Source organism: Moschus berezovskii, chromosome 12 (genome assembly GCF_049115385.1).
Source record: "Moschus berezovskii isolate FMDL1 chromosome 12, NW_MosBer_1.0, whole genome shotgun sequence".
NCBI lineage: Eukaryota > Metazoa > Chordata > Mammalia > Artiodactyla > Moschidae > Moschus > Moschus berezovskii.
Window position 1 is genome coordinate 92,523,292 of NC_142471.1, and position 12,240 is coordinate 92,535,531.

General features: G+C 43.9%; 1 protein-coding gene across 2 annotated transcripts in view; it reads left to right on the top strand.

Annotated features, from left to right (window-relative positions):
- The window catches only part of DOCK1 (dedicator of cytokinesis 1), a 570,880-nt gene that overhangs the window by 200,895 nt on the left and 357,745 nt on the right, over positions 1-12,240 (top strand). The gene's annotated exons all lie outside the window — the stretch shown is intronic.

The window sequence follows — 12,240 nt, forward strand, 5'->3', positions numbered from 1 at the left end:
TTTCTTCTGTCCTCATGTGTGTGTTGTCCCAGAGATGGAGCAGCTCAGTTCCCTGTGAAGAATCAGTGTGTGTCTGGTTCATCCTTTGTACCATCTGGACTACTGGACCCTATGTTTTTAATCTTATTTCTTGATTTAACTTTATATAATTCCCTGTAGTCTATACTTATAGCCAAGGCTTAGGTTAAGAGGAAATATTAAGACTTCATCTGAGTGGGCGTGTTTTTCTGGAGAAAGCACATGAAACCAAGAAGTGAGTGGCTTTCTTCAGCCCTTCCAAACATTGTTCTCTGTTTGTCACTTGCATAAAAGAAAGTCAACTCTGTCACCATTGCTTGCGACTCAAAGCTCACACATCTCCTTCAGCCGGTAATCTGACTGTCCGTATTTCAAGCTGTCCTTGGAAGGCTGGATATTGAATTGCTCATTCTTCAGGTGTTACTAAAGCTTGGGGACTCTGTGGGGCCCTTGGCGGGGCATGGTGGTAGAGCTGATTTGTGAAGATGCAGCTCATTGTTTCTTTCCATATCAACTAAACTTGATGCCACAGCAGGTAAAATCCCCTGAAAGTTTTACGCCTGGATCTTATTAGGTAGATTACTAATATCTCTTCTTCCAACCATCCAACCCTAAGAAACAAAAACACACACACCCCTCACCACTATTACCATCACCTTTACTGAGTCAACAGTTGTCAAAAAGTAACAGTTATTAAAGATTAGCTGTACTTGGCTTCCCTGGTGGCTCAGACAGTAAAGCGTCTGCCTGCAATGGAGGAGACCCGGGTTCAATCCCTGGATTGGGAAGATTCCCCGGAGAAGGAAATGGCCATCCACTCTAGCACTGTTGCCTGGAAAATCCTGGTAAGTTCCTCTGTCCATGGGGTCGCAAAGAGTCAGACACGACTGAGCGACTTCACTTCTTTTCGTACTTGGCTTTTACTGAGTGTTGTTACAGGGAAGACCTTCGTGAAGACAAATGACAACTATTTCAAAATTTCTGTTGAAAACTCTTGTCCCACATGCCAGATGAATGAGGTCCTTTTAAATGAGGACCTAAGGCATAAACGGTTCAGTTAAACACACTAAAGTAGATCTTCTTTTAAGAATGTATTTCAGGGAAGTGTTTTCTTCTATGGAAACTTACACATGTTTTTTAGCTGGTAGATAGCTCGAAGGCAAACTTAGTGTGTGTTTTTGAGAATGATGTCAGTCTGTGTGTTTGGCAGTCGCTCTCGTTACTCTCCGTATTTCCGTTTTCATTCTTGTTTTGTGAGTCTTTTTTTTTTTTTTTAATCTTAGACTGCCTTAAGTCTTGTTTTAGAAATGCGCATCATAAAAATAAATATTTAGCTTCATTTGACAGGGAATTACCAGGATATATCATATTTTAGAATGATCAACTTAGTATCTTCCTAGATATTACAAAGGTTGGAATTTAATCTCAATAGCCAGATGTACCCAAGGTAGTCAATGACATCGTAGGAAATAAATGAATCCAGAATTATAATGGACCAGTGACGAATGAGCCAAAATTAGCCTGAAGCTTCATGTCTTACAGGCAGCTCTAGAGCTGTCCCATTATTAGACGATGTCTGAGCCATAATTCGGAGAAGGCAATGGCAAGCCACTCCAGTACTCTTGCCTAGAAAATCCCATGGATGGAGGAGCCTGGTAGGCTGCAGTCCGTGGAGTCGCTAAGGGTCGGACACAACTGAGCGACTTCACTTTCACTTTTCACTTTCCACTTTCACACATTGGAGAAGGAAATGGCAACCCACTCCAGTGTTCTTGCCTGGAGAATCCCAGGGATGGGGGACCCTGGCGGGCTTCTGTCTATGGGGTCACACAAGAGTCGGACACGACTGAAGTGACGCAGCAGCAGCAGCAGCAGAGCCATAATTGGCTCCCCGAATGTACTTCCAGGTGCTCGCTGGCTGCCTGGAAGTGTTTCAGAATGTGCTGTCCAATGTGAAAATGGCCCCCTGTACAGGCTTTGAGTTTTCAGTCTTTCTGGGTAGAGACAGCAAAGACACCTTAATTTTTCTCACCTCAGGCCCCCTGCATCTTCGGAGTTACCAAGAGCCATCTCACCTCCTTGGCAGGAAAGATATGACACTGGGAATCTCCCGGTCGGTTTGTTCTTACCATGTCATTACTTGTTCTTACAATGCATTTGGTATAAATATTTAAAGGCAAACCATTTTCTGATGAGATGTGATGGCTGTGAGTGTCTCCCCTCGTTCCGTTTCTTGTTAATTTGTAAAAGATGTAGCTGTCCGTGTCCTCTCTCCTGATCCAAGTGGAATCACTCAAGCTCGCTCTCCTGGTGTCTCGGCTTTTAGAAAGCGTTCTGAGCATGCTGGGTGGTCTGCGCTCTCCGGGGGGTGTGGTTGGAGCGGCTCCCTGTCTGGCTCCTCTGGCTCCCTTCTTGGCGGGGCTGAGTCTTTGCTCATAAGCATGTCTGTTGCTTCTCTCATAGCAGAGACTCTGTTGCTTTGCTCCAAAATGCTTCTTTCCATCTCCCTCCACTATCAAAGATATTCCAGTCTCATTTTGATGGGAATGGCAAGCTGATTTGGGTGCAGCGAGGCTGGCAGTGAATTCTGAGACTGGCGTTGCCCCTCTGCAGGAAAGCCTTCCCTTGCCAGGTGTGGGTCCACAGGGTGCAGGTTAGCTCAGCCTGCACCTCTTCTGTCCCATTAAAGGACCAGGAATCAGAGGATCCAGCTGAGTTTGTTAGGCTACAGCAGGAGTGGTGTTTTTTGGCCAAGACAATTGTGTTTGGCCCGAGCCGGTCTGGACGTCATGGGCACTGTTGCTGCCATCTGGTCACAGCTGTGCGAGTTGCAATGCCCCTTCTGAGTCAGGTCCTTGAAGCTCCTGTTACCTCCGTATTCTCTACCTGGATCCGAAGGAAATTGGAGTTCCTCACAGAGCTGTGCTTTCCACTGCTCATTAACAACTGCCATCCCTAGAAGACTATACCTCCTTGGCAGAACAGAGGATGTATTCTGCATTACAGATGCAAGCGTGGCTTTGGGTTTGAATTCTGGCATCTATATTCTGGAAACCGAGCTTGTAATGTAGAAATCTCCCCCTAGTACAAGAAGTCTATTCAGAAGCTGGAGTGTGGACCTGGTGGTCCTGCATGCTGGCTGTAGTAGATGAAAATGACTGATGGCATCAGAGTCTCAGCCCCTCCGGAGACCTCCAGAGAACTCAGAGCTCAGGGTTGGCTGCCGGCCACACCAGCCTTTGCTCTGTGTTCTGCCTGTCTCCTTCTGCTTTGTTTACAAAAGAAAATGAATGACTGGCTTGCATCATTTCTTCTATAAGTGATTTTGTGTGTGTGTCAGTCACTCAGTCGTATCCGACTCTTTTGTGACCCCCATGGACTGTAGCCCACCAGGCTCCTCTGTCCATGGGATTCTCCAGACAAGAATACTGGAGTGACCTGCCATTTCCTTCTCCAGGGGATCTTCCCAATCCAGGGATCGAACCTGGGTCTCATGCATTGCAGGCAGATTGTTTACTGGCTGAGCCACCAGGGTAGTGATTTTGCTTCCTCATTATTAAAGAACCACATGTTTCTGAGCTCTTTTCTGTAGTGAGGGCAGGCAGCCTATAGGATTGCGAGCGTGTGTGGACTTCGTGATCAGATTGCCTGCGTTCCCATCCTAGCTCCGTGACCTGCTAACTCAGTCTCCCCTTCAGGCTTCAGTTTCTCCAGCTGCCCTTTTCTTCTTGCCAAGATTACATTACCTGCAGATTGCTGCATGTGTGACCCTGAGGTCTGCACTCAGCATTTAATGCACATTCGATAAGTGTTAGGCATGTCTCCATTTTTATTGAAGATTTCGTAGAAAAATAGCAGACGAGACCTTGTCCTCGTTGAGGAAGGTATTATCATGTCAAATACATGCTGAAAGAAAATTGGTGAAAGGAGATAGATTCAGATCAAATACTGAAAGGGATTAGACAGGGAGCTTCCCGCGAGAGGTGCTCGGATCACCGTGCAGAGAACACCCCAGACACGCTGCCCCGTGGCTCCTCTTGCCACTGTCCACACTGTGTGGTCATTGCCTGGTTTTCCTTCTTGGCTTGCTTGTTTTCTGTGGTCCTTCCTTAAAATGAGAGGTCTTTGAGCATGGCCCTGTTATTGTTCTATTGCCGCTGCCTAGAACAAGGCCTTCAAGCCAGTTCATATATGAACTGAGGACTTCCAAATGTTCAAGCTGGGTTTAATAAAAACAGGAACCAAAGAGAAAATTGCCAACATTTGTTGGATCATAGAGAAAACAAGAGAATTCCAGAAAAAACTCTACTTCTGCATCATTGACCATGGGAAACCCTTTGACTGTGTGGATCACAACAAACTGGAAAATTTTTAAAGAGAAGGGAATACCAGACCACCTTAGCTGTCTCATGAGTATGCGGGTCAAGAAGCAACAGTTAGAAACAGACATGGAAAAATGGACTGGTGCAAAATTGGGAAAGGAGTATGTATATTGTCATCCTGTTTATTTAAATTCAATGCAGAGTTCATCATGCGAAATGCCAGGTTATATGAATCGCATCCCTGGTAGCTCAGCTGGTAAAGAATCCGCCTGCAATGCAGGAGACCACCGTTCGATCCCTGGGTCAGGAAGATCCACTGGAAAAGGGATAGGTTATCCACTCTGGTATTCTTGAACTTCCCTGGTGGCTCAGCTGGTAAAGAGTTGGCCTTCAATGCAGGAGACCTGGGTTCGATCCCTGAGTTGGCAAGATTCCCTGGAGAAGGGAACAGCTACCCACTCCATCCAGTATTCTGGCCTGGAGAATTCCATGGACTGTATAATCCATGAGGTTGCAAAGAGTTGGACACGACTGAGCCACATTCACATGAATCACAGGCTGGAATCAAGATTACTAAGAGAAATATCAGCAACCTCAGATATGCAGATAACACCACCCTAATGGCAGGAAGTGGAGAGGAACTAAAGAATCTCTTGATGAAGGTGAAAGAGGAAAGTGAAAAAGGTGGCTGGAAACTCAACACTGAAAAAACTAAGATTATAGTACCTGGTCCCATCACTTCATGGCAGACAGAAAGGCAAAAAGTGGAAGCACTGGCAGATTTTATTTCCTTGGGCTCCAAAATCACTGTGGATGGTGACTGCAGCCATAAAATTAAAAGACCCTTGCTCCTTGGAAGGAAAGCTATGACTAACCTAGACAGCGGATTAAAAAGCAAAGATAACACTTGCCAACAAAGTTCTGTATAGTCAAAGCTGTGGTTTTTCCAGTAGTCATGTATAGATTTGAGAGTTGGACCATAAAGAATGCTGATAAGAATTGTTGCTTTCTAATTGTGGTACTGGAGATGACTCTTGAGAATCCCATGGACTGCAAGGATATCAAAGAAGTCAATATTAAAGGAAGTCAGTCCTGAATATTCACTGGAAGGACTAATGCTGAAGCTGAAGCTCCAGTGCTTTGACCATCTGATGAGAAAGGCTGGCTCTTCAGGAAAGACCCTGATGCGGGGAAAGGTTGACGGTGAAAGGAGAGGGCGGTGGCAGAGGGTGGAACGGTTGGGTGGCACCATCGGCTCAGTGGACGTGAATTTGAGCACGCTCTGGGAGACAGTGGAGGACCGGGGTGCCTGGTGTGCTGGTCCATGGAGCTGCGAGGATTCAGGGGTGAACAACAGCAGCAAAACCGGGCTTGGCTCACGATGCATATTTATTGAATGTTCCCGTCCAGCACGTCTTTCCCTGGGGAGCAGTGCAGAGGAGAAAGCATGGCATGCGTGTCGGGTTCACTTGCTCTAAGCGAGGGGAAGTCCTGTGTTTGCGTGGGGGAAGGTGGCCTTCTCTCCCTGTCTAGGCTCTGAGTGGGTTGATCATGGAGTAGGAGGACCTGTCTTTAAGGAGAAGTAACAGAAGGAGCGGAGGGAGATGGTGAGAGCCTTGAGATGCAGAGGGCCATCTGTGAGCAGCTGTATGAATTAAGGTCGTGGTCTTTTTGCTTTTGATTTTACTATTTCCCTGTTTTGTGGAAAGAAGGAGTTCAACAAGGGACAGTTCAAGGTGGCTCTTTGTTAAAATCACAGAAAAACTTGAACATCCAGGAAAATGAGAGGAGTGTAATAAGGAATGCCTGTGTACCCTTCACTGGGCTTCAGATGCTAATAAGTCACAGTCCTGTTTTTTATCTCTGTGCTTCTCCCCTAGATATGTTTATTTTTAAATATATTTTATTGAAATATAGTTGACTTCCGATGTTGTTCATTACTGCTGTACAGCCAAGTGATTCAGTTACACACACACACACACACACCCCATTTGTTGCTGTTCAGTCGCTCAGTCGTGTCTGACTCTTTGTGACCCCACGGGCTGCAGCACACCAGGGGCCTCTGTCCTTCACTGTCTTTTTCGTGTTCTTTTCCATTATGGTTTAGTCCCAGGATACTGCATATAGTTCCCTGTGCTATGCAGCAGGTCTTTGTAGCTGATCCATTCTATGTCTAATAGCTTGCATCTGCTCATCCCAAATTCATCCCAACTAATCCCAATCCGTTCCTCCCCCCACCCTCCCCCAGACAGGTTGAGGCAAATCCTAGCCTTCACAACATGTCAGGAGGGTGGCTTTTCAAATGTGAGCTTGTAGTCAGAGTAGATGGCATTGTTTCAGAAGAGGGAGGAGGTGTGGAGGGGCTGGTCCCTACGCTGATGTCAGGAACCCACCTGGGCTGTTCTTGCTCCTGGTTGCCGGCTGAGGGGAAGGGCTCGGGCTCTTTATCCTGCCCTGTGTGGACAGCCGGGGAATGGGCAGGAATGGCTCCAAGCATTGTCTAGAGATGTGATCTGACTACTTGAAAGCTGGTTAAATAGATTATGTGCTTCACAAAAAGGTAACTCTTCCAAATAATCTGTGGCATGGAGTAAGTAGACTTTTAAATCAAGTTAAAATAGAAGGAAAGGTCAAAGCTTCATCCTTTGTATATTTGTAGCTTTGTTCCCATGTGATTACATAGTTGCCCACCTATCTGACAAAAGCTATGAAGATTAAAGCTTCGATCCTATTATAGAAATGAAAGGTTTCAGTGTGACTAAATTAACAAACACGAGGACACCATGGTTTGGGATTTATGCTGACAAAAATATTTCACATTAATGTTATAGAAACTGGAATAAAAGAAATCAAGCTGAGATAGCATTGACTTAAATTTGTCAACCACATTGGGCATAGTTGCAAAAAGCTGAAGTGGGAGACATTCTGTTACCCACATGGGTTCCTTTCTGCTGTGCTTCTGCACCTGAGACCTGAGGAAAGCTCATTCCAGTAACACTGAATTTCATTGCCTTTCAGGATCTAGTTTTTCTATATTCCCACATTGAAAGTGACAGAAGTACCTGACAGATTTCCTTTCAGTTCAGTTCAGTTCAGTTGCTCAATCATGTCCGGCTCTTTGCAACCCCATGGACTGTAGCACGCCAGTCTTCCCTGTCTATCACCAACTCCTGGAGTTTGCTCAAACTCATATTTCTTGAGTCACTGATGCCATCCAACCATCTTATCCTCTGTTGTCCTCTTCTCCTCCTGCCTTTAGTCTTTCCCAACATCAGGGTCTTTTCCAAAAAGTCAGCTCTTCACATCAGGTGGCCAAAGTATTAGAACTTCAACTTCAGCATCAGTCCTTCCAGTGAACATTCAGGACTGATTAGGACTGACTTTTTTGATCTCCTTGCAGTCCAAGGGACTCTCAAGAGCCTTCTTCAACACCACAAAAGCATCTATTCTTTGGCGCTCAGCTTTCTTTATGGTCCAGCTCTCACATGCATACATGACTACAGGAAAAATCATAGCTTTGACTAGACAGACATTTTTCAGCAGAGTAATGTCTCTGCTTTTAAATATACTGTCTTAGGTTTGTCATAGCTTTTCTTCCAAGGAGCAAGTGTCTTTTAATTTCATGCCTGCAGTTACCATCTGCAGTGCTTTTGGAGCCCAAGAAAGTAAAGTCTGTCAGTGTTTTCATTGTTCACCCATCTATTTGCCATGAAGTGATGGGACCAGATGCCATGATCTTCATTTTTTGAATGTTGAGTTTTAAGTCAGTTTTTTCACTCTCCTCTTTCACATTCATCAAGAGGCTCTTTAGTTCCTCTTTGCTTTCTGCTGTAAGGGTGGTCTTATCTGAATATCTGAGGTTATTGATATTTCTCCCAACAATCTTAATTCTAGCTTATGCTTCATCCAGTCTGGCATTTCTCATGATGTGCTCTGCGTATAAGTTAAATAAGCAGGGTGACGTACTCCTTCCCCAATTTGGAATCAGTCTGTTTTTCCATGTCTGGTTCTAACTGTTGATACTTGACTTACATACATATTTCTCAGGAGGCAGGTAAGGTAGTCTGGTCTTCCTGTCTCCTTAAAATTTTTCCACAGTTTGTTGTGGTCCTTAGAGTCAAAAGCTTTGGTGTAATCAACAAAGCAGAAGTGGATGTTTTTCTGGAATTCTCTTGCTTTTTCTATGATCCAGTGGATGTTGGCAATTTGATCTCTGGTTCTCCTGCCTTTTCTAAATCCAGCTTGAATACCTGGAAGTTCTCGGTTCATGTACTGTTGAAGCCTGGCTTGGAGAATTTTGAGCATTGGTTTGCTAGCATGTGAGATGAGTGCAATTGTGTGGTACTTTGAGAATTCTTTGGCATTGCCTTTCTTCGGGATTGGAATGGAAAGTGACCTTTTCCAGTCCTGTGGCCACTGCTGAGTTTTCCATATTTGCTGGCATATTGAGTGTAGCACTTTCACAGCATCATCTTTTAGGATTTGAGATAGCTCAGATGGAATTCCATCAACTCTACTAGCTTTGTTCGTAGTGATGCTTTCTAAGGCCCACTTGACTTCACATTCCAGGATGTCTGGCTCTAGGTGAGTGATCCCACCATCATGGTTATCTGGATCATGAAGATCTTTATTGTACAGTTCTTCTGTGTATTCTTGCTACCTCTTCTTAATATCTTTGGCTTCTGTTAGGTCCATACCGTTTCTGTGCTTCATTGTGCCCTTTCAACTTTGCATGAAATGTTCCCTTGGTATATCTAATTTTCTTGAAGAGATCTCTAGTATTTTCCATTGTATTGTTTTCCTCTATCTCTTTGCATTGAGTCCTTAGAAAGCCTTTCTTATCTCTCCTTTTCATTCTTTGAAACTGCATTCAGATGGGAATATCTTTCCTTTTCTCCCTTGCTTTTTGCTTCTCTTCATTTCTTAGCTATTTGTAAGGCCTGCTGAGACAACGTGGTCCACTGGAGAAGGGAAGGGTAAACCACTTCAGTATTCTTGCCTTGAGAACCCTGTGAACAGTATTTCCTTTAGAACTTACATATACTTACCTTGTGTCATAAGTTGTTTTTGCAGGGTAGTAAGGTTTGGAGAATAAAGATTTGGAGACTTAGTGGCAAGACTCTCTCTTTCTAGTCTTGATAGTAGTTTGGTTTAGTACTCTTGGTGAATTACTTTGGCTTTAGCTTACTGTTCATTGGGACCCCTTTGTTTTTATTTTTTTCCCTGAAGTTTGGAATCTAGCAGTAAGGAGGAATGGAAAATGTGTCATTCCCTCATTCTCTGGCCATTCCTGTGGCTCTGTCCTTCAATATAACGAATAGGCTCCTTTTAGACAGTGTTCATCAGCCTCATCAAACCTCATTTGTCTTCCATTTTTGAGTAATACAGAGCTTCTTTAAAGTGTAGGCCTAGAGTACTCTTGCCTGGAAAATACCATGGATGGAGGAGCCTGGTAGGCTGCAGTCCATGGGGTCGCTAAGAGTCGGAGACGACTGAGCGACTTCACTTTCACTTTTCACTTACATGCATTGGAGAAGGAAATGGCACCCCACTCCAGTGTTCTTGCCTTGAGAATCCCAGGGACGGGGGAGCCTGGTGGGTTGCTGTCTATGGGGTCACACAGAGTCGGACACGACTGAAGTGACTTAGCAGCAGCAGCAGCAGCAGAGTGCTTAAAAATTATTTCCCTCATTCTTATTTTCAGGTGATTGAGTCTTCCAGTTATCAAGCAGAGGTGAAAACATTAGTTACAGCAACCCTTGAAAGTCTGAGGGCAGAGACTCAGATGCCTAGTGGGACTCCTAGTAGGAATTATCGAGTTCAGACTTCTAGACTGTTTTCATAGTCATTCCATCCAAAATAGAAAATTTATATCTCTAAGAAATTACCCTGTTAATCAGTTTGTCATGCTTTAAATGGTAGAAAGGGAAACTGTGTGTTTAATACAGACCTGTAGTAAAATATACCTTCTTGATGCTTTGGATCCATAAACAAATCTCAAGAGATTTCTCTTCACTGAAAGGGATCTTAAAGCCAGAAGCACTCTGTCACAGCTTTGTTAACTTGACGGATGTTACGCAGAGAGAACACTTGGGTTTGGTCTCGTTTTGTGTGGCAGTTACTTGCTGTACCACTTGTGTAGCGTTCTGGAGTACTTTAATTAGATAGTTGTGCTGAAGACTTCTAATGAACATTGCCAGCTGTGAAACCCAAAGACTAATTTCTTAAATAATGATGGGATATAAATATAATTTTCTCCGTTTTTTCATGCCCTGAGAAAATTTTAATCTTTATCTGTAACATAGTGTATTTTTTTTCATCCCTGATTCAGTATGTCCCTCTATAGCTTTTGTTGTATGTGTTTTTGAAAACATCACTTGTTAAAACAGGGCAGCCTTTTAGAAGTGGTTTAATGATTCTGGGAGGGTTAACTCAATTTCAGTTTCTTAATTATATCCATTTAAATTCCATTATAATTTGTTGAGCACCTACCATGTGCTCAGGACTGTTGGTGAGCACATTTGAGTCCTCTGAGAGGCTTCATAGCCATTTAAAAATATTTAATTGGTAAAGAGTAATTTTCGTAATTTACAGATAACCACCCAGGAGTTAACTGGCAAGTTGTACTCAGTAAGCTGCATCCTAGGCAGGGAGCTGTCCACCACCATGGTGCTGATTAAGGACTTTCCTTGTTACAAATCCATTACCTACTCTTAAGCTGATTCACGTCCACTGTAGGAGTAATGCATTCTGAAAACTGAATTCACTTCAATTGCCATATGGAACAAGATAAAATACAAGTATGTGAATAAATAAGCACATACATAGATGAAACATAAGCCGTGTGGCGTTGTGCTCGTGTGCTTATGGAGTTTTCCTAGCCTTCTCTCTTTCTTTCTGTGTGATTAAATTGGTGGTGTCAAGTTCCTCAGGGTGTAGTTGGTCTAACCTTTATCGATAGTCTATTGGTCCTCTGTTCTGCACTCACCTCTGAGTGAACTTCTGTCCCTGTTGCTTGATATTATTGGCCCAAAGAGCAATCTTAGAAGAGGCTGGCTTGATCGTCCCTTATCGAGTCACACTCACTAGGACCCTGAGTCTCCCCAGTTCATGTTCCCGCATTTTGCCTACATGGCACAGCTGGGACATGGCACAGTTGCCTGGGACAGTTGGAGGAGCCTCAGCTCAACCTGCTGGGTTCTCTTTGAGATGCTGCTTTTTTTTTTTTTTTCTGTTGCATAAACTCCTCCCTGGGGGCATAGTCTTTCCCTTAGGATGGAGGGGACAGACCATAAGGTTTGGACATTGTTTTTTAACCATATAGCTCATCATTGGGACGACTAGTAGAAGAGTGTGTGCTGGGCTGCACAGGCCAAGACCTGTATTCTTGGCTCCCTTCACACTCGCGGGTAAATGAATGCACACAACTCCCCAGCGCCGTTTTTCTGTCTTTCCTCATCTTCCACACAGTACGGTTCTGCCCAAGGACTGGCGTTCCTCTCAAAGGGCCTGAGACACCTCCCTGATGTATTTCTATCCAAAGGACAAATTCCTGGTCTGACCAGTACTTTCCACACTGTCTTCCCTGGCATTTTGCTTGAGTCTTACTAATATTTTCATCTGCCTTTTTTTTTTTTTTTTTTTTTGGTCTGCTTTTAAATGGGACTCATTTGAGATTTTTCTCCAGTGATTCTTCTTTCATTTGATAAGGTATTTATTATTAGAATCTGAATTTGCTGAACAATTTATGCTTTTAAATTGTGGTTCTGGAGAAGACTCTTGAAAGTCTCCTGGACTTTAAGGAGATCAAACCAGTCGATCCTAAATGAAATCACCTCTGAGTATTCATTGGAAGGATTGTTGCTGAAGATCCAATACATTGCCTACCTGGTGTGAAGAG